We start from the raw sequence: 15,264 nt of genomic DNA on the forward strand, positions 1-15,264 counted from the left end.
TGTTGATCTTTCAGTTGCATGCAGTTTATAATGTGTTACACTGGGCAAATATGGTCCATTTCCATAGTATTTTATATATTGTTCATAATAGCATAAGGCAAAGGTCACTTACTCCATACAATGTGTTTCTTGGCAGTTACAGTCCAGTCATCCTTCGTTGGAGGGTTTGCCTGCATCCTGATGCTTTAGCTGACAAAGCGTTTTAGTTTATTAGGGATTTTGCCAAGGTATAATGTGACAAAAGAACAAATATAGTTATTGTCTCCTAGCGATCACTTTTTCTTTAGCGACAAATTTGATATAATTAAGGGACAAACCCAAAAAACATTTCCCCCATGTTTTTTTAAACCACATTGCTTGACATTCCTGGAAAAAAGAAAGCGCCTAAGACAAATGTTTATTTGGGGCAATACGCTTACTTGACCTTACTGATATGAATGAGGATTCATAAAAAACGAGTGTACCCTCATTGATATAAATATATATATATAAATATAAAATACGTCCCATTTATATCAATCTAAGTGTAGCGCTGTACAATTTAACAAAACGACACAACACTTCTCAAAAACAGTTTCAACAAAAAAAAAAAAATTAACCTGCATGAAAGTAAGATTAATTGCAATTAATTAGACTGCATTAGTTCTGACCTAACAAACTGACAACTGAGCACAATAACAGTAATTGTATTAAGTCCAACAATAAGTTATCCTATATTCTTGTATATCTACTGTACCTCCTATGGTGTTAAAGTGTCCACCAGTAATTTAGTGAGGCAGTTCTGCTCTGTAGGAGCTGATATGGGGCTCTGACTCTGACTTCCTGCCAACAGCTAGAATTAGACACTACATTATGGGAATCTACGGGGTTTCAAGGTGCTTATCTTCCTTTTAGCCCCTGGGGAGCACAGTGGAAAAATTAGTCACCAATACACAGGACCAACCTGCCTCAGCAGCAGGCACTTCTTTTGCACCAGTCAGCGATCCAGCCAGAGCTGGAGGAGGTGGAGTGGGGGGTGGGGTGGAAATGGGGGTAATAGGGGTGATGGAGGATACGGTTGCTATTGGAGATCTTGCCTGCATCACGTCATGTGTAGGGGGGAGGGGGAGAGCTCCTGTGTGTGTGTTTGAGAGAGAGAGAGAGAGCGATAGAGCGGGGAGGGGGAGGAGAGGAGGGAAGGGAAGGGAAGGAGGAGGGCATTAAGGAAGAAGGCAGGGAGTATCAATGACATCAACCAGCAGTATCTGAGGCCGCTCGACCGGCAATGCTCACCCGACAAAAAGGGGCTGAGGAGCAGCCCGTGACCCGCTGAGTTCCCGAGAGGTCGGTGGACAGCCAGGACGGTGGGGGGAAACGCCGGCGATGTGTGCATGCATCCCCCACAAAGGCAGACCTTTCTCTGAGCAGAGCTCCGCTGCCACTGGATTACATTTATCCTTGCTGTTTCCGAGGAAGCTTCCAGCTGCAAATCCACCCACATGAATCTACCAGACTGTAAAGAAGAAGACGGAGCACTTCCTACCAAGGTAACCAGCATCCTTCATCCTTTACACAGTTTTAATGTTTGCAGCCGTGCACCCCACCCAGGCGGGTTATTTTTCACTTGTCCAATAGCCTTTTGGAAACTAATGAGGTAAGTGTATATTCCTGCCGGGTGTGAAATTTCATCGTTTAGCCTGTCTCAGAGGCCGGGAGTCTTCTTAGCGTTTTCTCTTCTCTTTCACCTCAGCATCACTTGAGACTTTGGGTGAAAATCCGACCGCGGGGTTGTGCAGAGCAGGCTGGTTGGCAACAGCGCTGCGAGTGCGCGTCCCCCAGTCACCCCCCCTCCTTATTGTTGGCTGGGCAGCATGAGGGACCGGGGCAGACTGGCAAAGCCTTTGTTCCTCATCCACTCTCATTTAAAGTGTTTTTTTTTTTTTTTTTTTTTTTTTTCTGGTGGCCCTCTAAAGCTCTCTCCAGGTATAATGAGTCTAGTGTTGAGTCCGATTTTTTGAGTCTTAAAAAAAAGAACAATTTAGAGAATGGAGAAAAAAAATAAGCACCTGCATCCTATAGATTTGTCAAGGCTATTTTAAAAGTGGAAGCTCTAAGTCCTGTTGTCATTGTGGTGACATTTCAAAGATGCCACAGCAAAGTAGAAATCCCATTATGGTAATGTCATGCTTAACACTTTTGAGGGGGCTATTACAGGCATATTAATAATCCATATGGGCTATTTTTCTAATGTTAGAGTGATTTTTCTGGCATGGAAGGCACCAGGTGGCAAGACTGTTTTCTAGACAATAGAGTGGCTGCTGCATCTGCTACTCCCAGAATTACTTAAAACAGGCCCATCTGCACATATAGGCAGTGTGTTTTGAAATCCAGTCTCTCATATGTCTATAATTATACGCAGTAGGATTTGTTTTTAAAGCAGCCACTCAGGCAGAGTGTAATTTGATGATACATCGATTCATCCTGACACATTTTCCGAGGGCTATTGCTTGTTTGGGATTTAATCATGTACACTTCAAATGCCTGTATAGGTTTTCTGTATTTCCGCTTCGTGGCCTTTTGTAAAGTGGAAAATTGCACTGTCGTGGTGAAACCGAGGGAGGTCTTCCTCCTCAAACACAGATGGGGAAATTTTCCCTGGGGCACCGTGCATTTGCTGGTTATTGTTCCAGACCATTTCCACACCCCTAATTATTTTAATCAGTCATTTTTACACATGGATTCCTCTCTCTTTAGTAGTTTACATTTTTTTCCTCCTGTCTTTTCACCTGCCCTCCCTGCCTAACAGAGGGATACACAAGGCACTCCAGCTTCATGAGAGGGCCAGGGATCTAGATATTTGCATTGTTATGATGGATAAAAGTCATTATGTGGAATAATACAGCTGGCACATTTCCTCTGTCTATCTCTGTCTCTGGGAAACAGATCAAATAAGCTCCTCCATGAGCCAAGAGATGCTCAGCCCCCACAGGTATTCATCTAGACACTGTTAGGAGCAGTGGCTTATGAAATCAGTGACGGCATGTACTCCCTTAAATAGTTTTTCACAGGGTTCAACCATAGGCCTCAATGGTTTCCTGCTCTCTCCAAGCAGATAGCACTGTAAGATCCATCCAGACTTGAATATGCCGGATGACGGGCGCTCCCAGTGGAGCAGCGTTTGGTTTCACGTCAAAGGCCTCATTGAAGTCTTATTCCCAGATTCTTGCAGCAGCGTTACTCTTAACTGTTCTGCCCTCTTCTTTCCTCTCTTGTGTTACATGTTATGCCCATCCATGTTTTTTGTCAGAAGGAGACTTTGATGCTGGGAGCGTAGCCACCTGTATTACAAGCAGACATAAACTTTGTTGTTGTCTAGGCATGGATATTAATTGACCTTTTCAAAGCCATGCAAACAGTGAGCTTCTGTCTGCTCTGCTTCTCTACTGTTTGTTCAGGGCCTGCTGAAAACAATGCACACAGCATGCAGAATGAACCCAATTAGGGCCGGGCAATATGGGTGAAATTATTATAACGATATTCAGAAAAATACTTGATCTGATATTGAAATGATAACTTAACAGCTTTCATCCAAACATATGTCAAGTCAAGTAAATTTTATTCATATAGCCCAAAATCACAAAAGGGTCTCACTTTCTGCACGGCATTCATAGACCCTTGATATGGATAAGGAGCACCACCCTCAAAAAACAAGCAAAGAAAAACACCTGCATGGCATTATTGTTTATTGTCTTGCGGTGGAATCATATTATGATATATCATTCTTATGTTTTATTGTTTTACAAAATTCTGGTGGCCAAAGTAATAATTCGGAGAATATTTTATTTATTAATGTTAAGAAAGGAGGTTGTGTCTTCACAGTCAGTTCGTTGCACGTAACACCACTCTGGTGCATGTATGTGTGTGAACGTACATACATTAGCTTTAAAACAATTATATTGACGTTAAAAACACACGGTCAACTCACTGAAATCACATATAGCACAATTAATAATCACATTCCACGATAAGACCTCATAACTACCCACAAAAAATAATGATATGTGCATAATCAAATATCCATTAACCATTTGCACATGATTGTTTCAAAGAAACGCTTCCATTCACAATTTTCTTACCATTGATTTACAACTTGTTTGACATTTATAATGCAGACAACAGAATTTTGTAAAATATCATCATATAGGCTACAATATAATCAGTCACTGGTAATCAGTAAATTATCATTCAACTTAACAACAACAAAAACATTGTCTTTTCATTCCAAGATGGAATAACAAAAAATAACTGTAAAGGTTATGTGCAAAAGTATTAAGAAATATCATCATCCAGACATAGCACCAATGTTTGTTTAGTAAAGTGTGCCTACCTTTAAATCTAATTTTGACTGGTTTGATGTCCTTAGCTGTAGGTGACTGTAGAAAGTATATTTCTCTTTAAATATAAAGAACTGATGGAAACTCCACTATACTGTAACCTTGTTGAGCTATAAGACCAATCTGTTGTTGACGCTGTCAAAAGCAAGCCAGACCCATCCTTATTTTTTAACCAAGAGGTCATTATGTGTGTGCGCGTGGTCATCATGTGTCTGCGTTGCCATGTGCATATTATGAGTGAAGGCAAAGAGATAGGTTGTGACTTGACTGATGCCCTTCTCCAGATGAATCAGAAATTCTTATGTGTCAGCAGGGATGAATAATGCACACCCCCCACCGCCCCACACACACTACTTCGCCTCTCTTCCTCCACCTCTTGTCTTCAGTCGTTCGCCTCTCTTTTCATCACAACTGCCACATCTGAAGACATCTTCACCTCCCTTCTCACCCCTCCCCCTCCACCTCTCCTCCTTATGCAAAAGAGGGCATCATTTCCCCCGTTGCTGCTGCTGCTGCTGCCTCGCTGTCCTCTGGTCAACCCCACTCTCTACTTTAGCTAACTCCGTCTTCTTCAACTTTCCTTTGCAGAAAAGTTTCGGCACATTACATGACATGAAACATGTTTTGTGAGCCTTTTAATCTGCTGACATTTGCACTGAGCGCGGCTTAAAAGTGTTGATGTACACAGCTCATTATCCAATGATAAGGAGTGGGAAGTGCAGCCATTGACTCGGTTTGACAGTTACATCCATGACTGACAGAAGTCATTAGGAGGACAGGGCTGACTGACAAGATGGCTAACAAAGCAGAAGACAAACTGCCTAATCAGACGTTGGAGAAACAGCGGGCACCGTCTTCTTTTGAAGTGTACATTTAGCCGCCAATAAATGTTCAAACACCAGAATATTCTATGCACCTTGCCTTAAGAGCTTGTCCTCCAGAGTATGTTCAACTCTTGGAGTGAAAAACCTCCTCAGTGCATGCAAAGATTGCTGGATGAATTCATTTGGGCTGGATGGGCTCCGAAATAGTTTTAAGGTCTTGTAAATTATGAAATACGAATTTCATTTGGATTTAATTTATTCGTTGGGATGAAGCCATATGAATGATAGTGTACACAGTAACATTCTATTAGGGCTGCAACTACTATTTTCATCGTCACTTAATCTGTTGTTTACTTTCTCAATTAATGGATTAGTTGTTTGGTCTATTAAATTTCAGAAAATAATGAAAAATGTTCATGATCAAGCCTTTCATTCGCCGTAAAAGAACTCATCTTAACCCAATAAGTTTACAAGAGAGACTTGCAGTCACTCTGAGAGTCCTGGCATCCGGTTGCCCTCGAGCTCGTTCATGCTTCCTGTTTCCGCTTTGTTGCGCACTCAAAATCCTGGCGCGCCAGCGAGATCTACGTCATTTTGACATCCTATTGGCGCGCACCAGCTCGGTTGCGGCTACTGTAAAAAGGCCCTTAGTCGGTTGGCCAATTAGATGGATTGCCATGACATTTTTTACAGACATTTATGTACTCCTTATGATTAATTGTAATCACTCTGATGACCCATTAATGTCTGGGTAAAGCAAAATCTGTGATTTCTTTTCAACATTACATGATGGAAAACACAAAATATCTGTGTCCAGGATGTTTTGGGCGGCCTAAAATCATGGTTTGATGACGCACTGGAGTCATGCTTAACATAACCCCTCCCCTGCCTGAACTGGACCAAAAAAGGTACCAGTACCCTAATTCAGCAATTCCATGACATGATCATCGCATGTGTCTTGGATATATTTATATTCATACATTAACTTGTAGAGGTGACCCAGAACAGTGGACTATTCAGGATTCAATCTAAGGAGCTTGATTCGACTGCCAATCTCACAGTTGACTAGTCACAGTGTCTGAAAATGAAACAAAGGATCATTCCATTCGGTTATAGGGGTGCTGAATTTCTGATTTTACATAGAATTCCCTGATTTTTTACCAATAAATTATGATATATAGCCTATTTTAGTATAAATATCAGCCTGATAATGTAACTGTTAATAACAATTAGAAGTAAGGGTACTCGTGGACAAAAATCAGAAGTGCTGGTACTCAGTACTGATGAGTACAGACCCATTTCGAGTGCATCGGTGTCGTTTCGTTCACCTTGGTGTTAGCGGCGCAATTTCGGGTACGTTCCACAAGCTCTCGTTCAGTCTAATAAATACACGACTAAACAACTCCATTAAATGACACAATCATGTAGTGGCCAAAATGGCTGTCACTAACGTACCTTTCAGTCTTTTAGCCAGAATCGGCTACCCGACCTACTAGCAGTTACTGCTTACTGCTGTGCGTACTTTGTGCTGTCTGTCGCTGGGAAGCGTCATTCTTCTTTGGTCAGGCTGTGTGTGCTATTGGGTTAGCTGCTAACAATCTCAGCACTCTGTTGCCTGTTGTGCTGCCTGTGTTATAAGCTGTGTGTGCTGCTAGTGAACTAACACATCTGCAGCGAGAGTCTGGCTGCCAATGCTCAGCGGCCCATGGCAGCGGCTCGTTCTTCGGCTCAGTGCCTTCAGCGGATACGCCCCCAGCATCTCAGAGCAGAAAGAACTGCTTATTTATTTCATGATTTTGAAACCTAATTTTATATTCTTGGCGATTGGCTGGGTGGTTATTAACACATTTTCTGTGGTGTCACAGACTCAGAACACATATTTATTTATAGACTTTAACTTTTCATCTAGCGCCATTATGAGCTAATTAGCTAATGATAGCATGCTAATGACCTAAACTAACATTCTACGTGCACATGGGAGAAGTCAGCCTTCAAGGCTTTCAGCCAGAAAGCCCTTTTTGCCAGTAATCTGGTTAGGTTTAGGAAATGATCATGGTTTGGGTTAAAATAGACCCTTTCTGGCAGAAAGCCCTGAAGGCTAACTTTTCTTATGTGCATTATACATGCTTGACATCAGCATGTTAGCATTGTCACTGTGAGCATGCTGATGCTTGTTTAGCGCAAAGCACTGCTGTGCCTAAGTACAGCCTTGCAGAGCTGGTAGCATGGCTGTAGACTTAGTCTTGTTTAAAACTACTATTTTATCTGAGTATAATCTAATACATTTAGCTTCTCTTTTTTAACTTAACTAACAAATAGAGCTGTTGCACTTTTTATTATTTTTTTTATAAGATACATATAAACAGTAAAGGGGGAGAGAGAGGGGGTGACATGCAGCAAAAGGCCACGGGTTGGACCTGAACTCCAGCTGCTGCCAAGGACTCAGCCTTGTGCAAGCCTCCAGATTCCAGTTAGTGAAAGAACATCTTTATTGCATCAGTGAAACAGCTCTGCTCTACTAAAAGAGCTTCACCATGCAGGATGTAAAAGGGACAACGTCCAGGAAACTTACAGCTCTGTTCCATCATCACAGCTCACAGATAGAAAACTTCATCAGCAGGTTTGTGTGTGTGTGTGTGTGTGTGTGTGTGTGTGTGGGTGGGTGGGTGCAGGTGGTGGTGGTAGTGGGGACTGGTTGACAGGTCTCTTGAATGCAGCCCCACATTTGTTTGTGGCATTTCCATGATTACTCTGTCTCCGCGGCGCTGACGGATGCCAGGTTGGATGAAGTATTTGTTTGACGGAGGTGAGAGTAATGGCTAGTCATTGGTGGAAAGCATCCGTGCGCAAGTCTGTTACCGTTGACAAGCGTTTCATCTCTTCACTTACCGAGACACACTCTCCGTCTGATTTCAGCAATGAGACGGAGGACAAATGCACTTTTTCTACCCCATTACTCCAGTTTTCAATTCTATTCACAACTTTATCGTCCCTCAAGGAGAAATTCATTTGGCGTCACAAATCTCATCTCCATCAGGAAGCCGTGCAATGGCTGGTTAGTGACAGAACTGCTAAGGCTGGTCGCCTGTCTAGCATCTAAATAGGATTTTTTCACCAGCACACGCAGCCTCAGATATCTACTGCTTCTATTCAGCAATGAATTTTTAGATTGTTATGCTATATTGATCTACAGTATATATATCATTTACCAAACAGTAAGGAGTGTGGAATGAATGTTAATGTTCTATAGATGATCTCAGTGTTGTTGCAGAACGGTGTGTGAGATAATGAGCTCTCAGCGGACAACATACAGTATCATGTGACCAATCCAAACAGGTGATACCATGGCAGCACAAATACAGAGGAGAGGATTGGAACATGGGCAAACACAACAGTCTGTCTCCAGAAAATAAATAAGCACCTACCAAAAGGGGATGGAGATATTTTACAAAAGCAAAGAACGAATAAAGGGTTGCTTCAAGATTGTAGCAGACGAGCGGGGTAACAGTGTGGGGATGAGTTAAAGCTGTGCAGTGTTGTGTGTTTCAAATGTCTGTTGTGTGCTTGCCAAGGATGATATTGGTTCTATCAATCAATAAAAGGATGAATCAATTTGGAGTCCATTCACGGAGCTTAGCCTACATTAATGGCGTCCCCATTAGATGATTCTATGTGAATGATCAATCAATGTGAGGTTATTTAAACAGAGCACTGTGTTTCTCAAGGCTACTGCTATCACTCTCAAGACGAGCTTAGCAACAAGCCCCGAAATCTGCTTTACACCACCGGACTTTGTCTCCTGACTGATGTTTAGGTTTTGCTAAACAGCTGAAACAGGGAGGGAAAAATGGCTGGCATGTGTCGTTATTGAAGCACAATTGAAACGTGATGATGGCCCGGGATGATGACATTGACGTCCAGGAAGATGAAGGTGTTCTCTGTAGTCATGGAGCCTTAGTCTAGCTCCAGGAGAAGCTCACTAATTGGCTGCGGTGGTGGCTAGCAAGACACATCACTTTCCTTTCCTGTGTGTGTGTGTGTGTGTGTGTGTGTGTGTGTGTGTGTGTGTGTGTGTGTGTGTGCGTGTGTGCGTGCGTGCGTGCGTGCGTGCGTGCGTGCGTGCGTGCGTGCGTGCGTGCGTGTGTGTGCGCCCCGCTCCATAGAATTTTAATCATTAATTTTGTTGAGAAATGATGGTGAAGCTTTGGGGAATAACCACACGTGAATCTTATGTGCGAACATGTATGTTTATTCTGATAGATGCACACTCCGTGATTATAACTTAGAGCAGCCAGCCTATAATTATTGAGCCGCCGCAACATGTGTGTTTTACAATTAGGGATGTACATGCAAGTGCATAATGTGGGCATCAGTATGTATATACAGCTCTCTCTCCCGTTGGGATAAGGGTATTTGCCAGCCTCAGATATGCTAATTGGACAGTGAGTTGACAAGGACATAACCATCAGCCTGCGTAATGAGCCGCTGCACAGAAGATCGGCTGCCTCTGAAGAGCAAGCCACACGGAGAGAATGGTTGGCCCGATAGAAATTACAAAATATGTTTGGGTGTTTGTCAGCTCTGTGTCGTGGTTTCCATTGAGTGAACGTTGCGGAGGTGTCTGTGTGTGGACATGCCGAAAACCTCCACCTGTCAGGTGAAAATGTATCTGCAAAATGTCAAATATTTGCATAAACAAAAAAAAAAAAAAAAACTCAGCCATGTTTTAGCTGGATGACATTGCATCTTGGCAGTACCCTAAGGGTTTTGAAAGAGGTTTATGAGCCTAAGGGGTTGAAAATTTGACTCGGCTCATGGAGGAGCAAGTAATCCTGCAACGTATTTCACAGCATGAAAATTGTCGTAATCGAAGCTGTGAGGTTTTCATCCTCAACTGTGTGATGCATAGCTCCATGTTAAAGCATACATATATATATATATATATATATATATATATATATATATATATATATATATATATATATATATATATATATATATACATATACATATATATATATATATATATATATATATATATACATATATATATATATATATATTGTGAGCACATCCACACTGACTCTTACATGTTAAAAAAAATATAAATATTAAACACGTTTGGGTCTGTTTTTTGAAGCAAGTATTTATAGCTAATATATTATGTGCTTTTCTTATCCTTTTTTAAAATAGTTTTTTCATGTAGTCTAAATTACTTTTTTTTGTCAAGGTGAGCATAATATCACTTGGTGGGTGAAAGTACCTCCTCAGAAAACGTTGCATTAGAGATTAATAAAAACACCATTAGTTGAAATAATGGTTAGAGAATAATGAACTGTAAATGAATGTATTTTAAACGAAAATTGTATTACAGTATATTCTGATAATAATGATATTACAGCATCTCATTTAAAGGTGCAATAAGCAATGTCACACGTTTGTTAGGCTACAACATTTTTTGTCACATACAGCAAAGATCTCCTCACTATCCGCTAGCTGCCTGTCCCCTGAACACACTAAAAAACGCGGTCTCTGTAGACAGCCCAGGCTCCACAAACGGCAACAAAAACAAACTGCGCCAACCTGCACCACGGAACATACACAAACAGTGTTCCAGCCAATAACCGACAAGAAGGAGTTGGGGGTTGGGGGGTTAGTGCGCGGAAGGGAGGGGGAGGGGACGGGATGAGGAGGAGGGAGGGGCGAGCTTGACAATACTTTGAACATCAACAAGAAGTGACGTCACCCAACATCGCTTAGAGCACCTTTAAAAAAAAAAAAAAAGGAACTGTTGAGATTTACTAAAGCTGACTCTTCGTGCCGGAAGCACTAACTGTGACTTTCTCTTAGCCTATAAACACTTTTACTATGTTCCCTCTGTTCTGATCCCCTCCGATAATCTGCTCTATATGTACTTTTATACGATTTGGTAATAGATTTCCTGCTTAGCGGGAGCCAGTCCATCTGTTGCTGGGCTCATCCAAGGCCAATGCATCCATTATTAGATGCCTCTTTCTATCTGTGTTGGTTTGTTAGACCTTGGAGCCCCTTTATGCGTGGGTGCATGTTTGCTGTGCCATTGTTGGGCTGCAGCAGCTTTGCTATGGCCTAGACATGCGGAGATTGAGGTCGAAGGGAAACTTAGTTTGGTTCTTTTTGCACGCTAGGATTTGAGAAGGAGATGGTTTCAGTCACGCTTCCCTCCTCCCTCTCTTGGCTATGAAATGGAGTTGTGAAGAACAAAAACTGAAGCACATCCAGAAAGTATTAACGGAAAACAGTTAGGGCTGGGCAATATATCAATATTATATCGACATCGTGATATGAGACTAGATATCATCTTAGATTGTTTTTTTCCCGGTTTTATAGGCAGCATTACAGTAAAGTGATGTTCTTTTTTTTAACTTTAACCAGACTGTTCTAGCTGTTCTATTATTTGCCTTTATCCACTTAGTCATTATATATCCATAATTGATGATTAGTTATCAAAAATCTCTGTGTAAATATTTTGTAAAAGCCCCAGTAGTCAACTCTACAGTATCGTCGCAGTATCGATATCGAGGTATTTGGTAAAAAAATATCATGATATTTGATTTTCTCCATATTGCCCAGCCCTAGGAACAGGGATCTACTGTAACAGCTGAAATGGTCAGAAATAATGGTCATGCCGGTGTAATTCTATTGATGTGCTGATGCTGTGCAGTGCGAAAGGCTGATAGCTTCTTCACTTCTTGATTAGACAGAAGGGTCAGACAGCGAGGATGTTGCTGTAAACGTGGCTGAAATGAAGAAAGTCAGAGTGTAGAGTTGAGGAAATTGTACACTCTCACGTCAGCGGAAGTTTGTCATTCTAGTGTCTTTAAATGTTTAGTGCACATGTCCTCTATTACTGTAGCTGCAGGTGATCAGTTAATTAAATTGTGGCCTCCAGCAAAAACCCACGCTCCCTGCCAGAGAAAGCCTGAGAGAGAGGAAGTGGGTGGATTCAATTTTTAAATTCTGTTTTCTCATGATACCAAGAAAGCTATTTTTAGGATTCGGATATTATTCCACGATAATAAGGAAATCATGCTGGTTTTGTGAAGATCACATAATAAAGTGTAAAAGGAAACGTCCCACTGGAGACACAGGGGACGTGTAAGAGAGATTTGAAAGCACTCATAAAGAGAAGGCGCACTCCACGATACCTGAATACGTCTATTCATTCTCATCAAAAAGGGAGATGGAAAATGTGCAAACATAGATCTTTACGAAACGGAAATTGAAAATGTTGAATTGCAACCAATTATTAACACAAATAGACCTAATGTCTGTACTCGCTTACCTCAAACTGTACCCTTTAACCGAGAGACTGAAAGAAAGAATAAATAATGAATACAAATAAATAAATGATGTCATCAAGCCATTATTGTATCCTCACTCTACCAGTCCAAACAAGAAAATAAAAACATATATATTTTTGAAAAAAAAGACGTTTTTATTTTTTTTATTTTCTTTATTCAACCTTTATTCAACCAGGTAAATCTCATTGAGTTTGGGAATCTGTTTTGCAAGAGAGACCTGGCCAGCATTAGAAAAGCATTAGAAAACAATGCAGATAAAATGGTACTAAAAACAAATAACAATACTTACTTAATATACACTTAAGAATGGATTAATTTACGATTTCACGAGATGTACCTTGTTTCGTCATCTTCATTATTCTTTATTTTTATCATGAATTAAAATTATTTTAAATTATATTTGGGTTAGTTAATGATTTATTGTGTAATTAGTCATTTCATTTATAATTTAGTTTAGTAATAAATAATTGAATAAGGAAATGCAAATCTCTATTTACCACAGTTCAGAGCGATGTCTTAAAATGCCTATTTGACCATCAGTCAAACCCCCCCAAACTATTACATTTAAAGTGACATGAATACAAACAAAAAACTAAAATCAAGCTAGTCAATTAGTCAGATTAAATAATTACTGATCATGAGGATACATACTTGAATAAATAAATGAATAGCCGAAATAAACAATGCAGGAGTACTCGTTTTTATATGTATTTCTCGATCGTGAAACGCATCATAAATAATGACATAAATGGGCTTTCCATTCGTACATTTGCTTTGGTGTGAGATTGCTTTTTCCATGAGTCATATTTGCTCTCAGAAGTGTGATTTGAAACTCCAGCAGCAACCTAGCTTCAGACCAGTGATGGCGATGGTTGCCTCTGCTTGGGAATGTTTATTGCTATTTGTCAAAACTTGAATACCATGATAACATTGTTTGAATGTTTGTATGGGGAAACCATAGCCCTAATTTTTGCATCCTGCAGCATTAAGACGGATATAGATTTAGTTGAAGCACCCAAGTCTCCAGATTCATTTATATTCAGGGCAAAAAATCACAGTATTTGAGTGACAGGTGTGTTTTCTTGTTAAAGTCTCAGATAGTTTTTTTTTTCTAAGTCTGCTAAAAATGTAACCAGGGCGGTGCAGCTCATGCCTGCAGTAAGCCGTGCTTCATCCTGTGCCTCTGATCCTCAACGTGTGTGTGTGTGTGTGTGTGTGTGTGTGTGTGTGTGTGTGTGTGTGTGTGTGTGTTTAAGAGAGAGAGAGAAGGGAAGTGTGAGAGAGTGCCAATCTCCCCCATGATGCTTTGCCATCTGCCGTGTGTGTGTGTGTGTGTGTGTGTGTGTGCATTTTGTGAGTGTTGTGTGCCTACAGGGTCCAGGGTCATAGGAAACGTGAGGTAATATCAAAACCCGGCCCCTCCTTGTATCTGAATAATACACGGTTCCTACTCCAAACTTTTCCTCTCCAAGCTGGCTCACAAAGCCATGCATTATTCAAGACAAGGTTATTTTTATGCTGAAAAAATATAAGTGTAAGGCTATAAGTTTAGAAACAATTGGTAAAAATGTAAAAGAGGACAAATGACAGTGGATGTATAATGTTATTATTCAACCCTAAAAAGCTTTGTGGTGCACTGCACAACCATAGATTATTTTTCCTCCCATCATGTTCCCCTTAAAATAAAAAATTAAAAAGTTTTCTGATCTTTTTTTCTGCTGAACCGTGTCCCCCGGGTATCCCAACACATATGCTCACAGCACTGGATCTTAATGAATGCTTAAAGAAATAAAAACAACACGAGCTTCCTAACAGGTGTACTAGCTCACTGCTAGCATAGTGCTGCAGGAAACACATCTGGTCTTTCTCCTTTATCGTAGTTCGTTGTCATGGAGACAGGCCTTGTGAGACCATCTCAACCCACTTGGTGAAAGGCATGACATGGGTAAAGGGGTGGGGGGGAGTTTTTATTTTTTTTTTTGGGGGGGGGGGGGGGTTGGGAAAAACAAAACATGTCATCTTCCAAGGGACCCAGTGGAGCAGGGGCAGGTTGGATGCCACGTAAACAGTGTTATTTCATCAGCCTGATGGAGCACAATAACTGGTGTGCATTTCACCACCTGAGCTATGGTGTCATTATCAGCCTCCCTGCACATAAATAGCACGTGTATCCCCATCAATCTATCTGTCTGGCTGACCATCTGTGTTGTCACACTGAAAAGGTAATAAGACCAACCCCTGCTGCCTTCTCCCTGGATGCTGAGCCAGATGATCGGGGAAAGCAGGTTGTCATATCTGTGAGGGGGCTGTACCGGCTGTAGGTAGGCCTGAGTCATGAGAAGTGTTCGTGCTCACACCCTTTTAATTCTACTTCTGTGACAAGCAAAGTGCATGGCCGTTCGTTCTCTGTCTACATGTCGAAAGAGAAGGAGTGTGGTTTGAAAGCCTTAAATGCCATTAGCACAGGCGCAGATGTACCCAGACCGGCTTGGTCTGCTGCTGCGTCTGTGTTATCTGTTTTGGCTCGCTCCCTCGACAGCCACAGCTGTAGGATGCTCTAAGCCTTTTTGTTTGAACTGTGTCAATGGACCAACAACAGCTGGAGCCGCCGGTGCAGGGCAGCTGGGGGAGAGGAAGAGGATTTGGATACAAGCAGGGGTTAGAGTGTGCATAGAAAGAGGAGGTAAATGAAAGGGTGCCGCGGAGGAGATGGCATCGAGAGAA

At 41.3% G+C, this 15,264-nt stretch overlaps 1 protein-coding gene across 20 annotated transcripts in view; it reads left to right on the top strand.

Annotated features, from left to right (window-relative positions):
* Positions 1-1,190: 1,190 nt before the first annotated feature.
* Positions 1,191-15,264, top strand: part of LOC116037399 (receptor-type tyrosine-protein phosphatase S-like) — a 78,278-nt gene continuing 64,204 nt past the window's right edge. For 8 of the 20 annotated variants that reach the window (XM_036005530.1, XM_036005534.1, XM_036005535.1 and 5 more), the window contains exon 1: positions 1,192-1,526. The gene's annotated coding sequence lies outside the window, so the exon portion shown is untranslated. Of the gene's footprint in view, positions 1,527-15,264 lie in introns of all 20 variants that reach the window. The other 12 variants (XM_036005527.1, XM_036005531.1, XM_036005532.1 and 9 more) reach the window with 5 other exon arrangements.

The sequence above is a fragment of the Sander lucioperca genome, chromosome 9 (assembly GCF_008315115.2).
Source record: "Sander lucioperca isolate FBNREF2018 chromosome 9, SLUC_FBN_1.2, whole genome shotgun sequence".
Lineage (NCBI taxonomy): Eukaryota > Metazoa > Chordata > Actinopteri > Perciformes > Percidae > Sander > Sander lucioperca.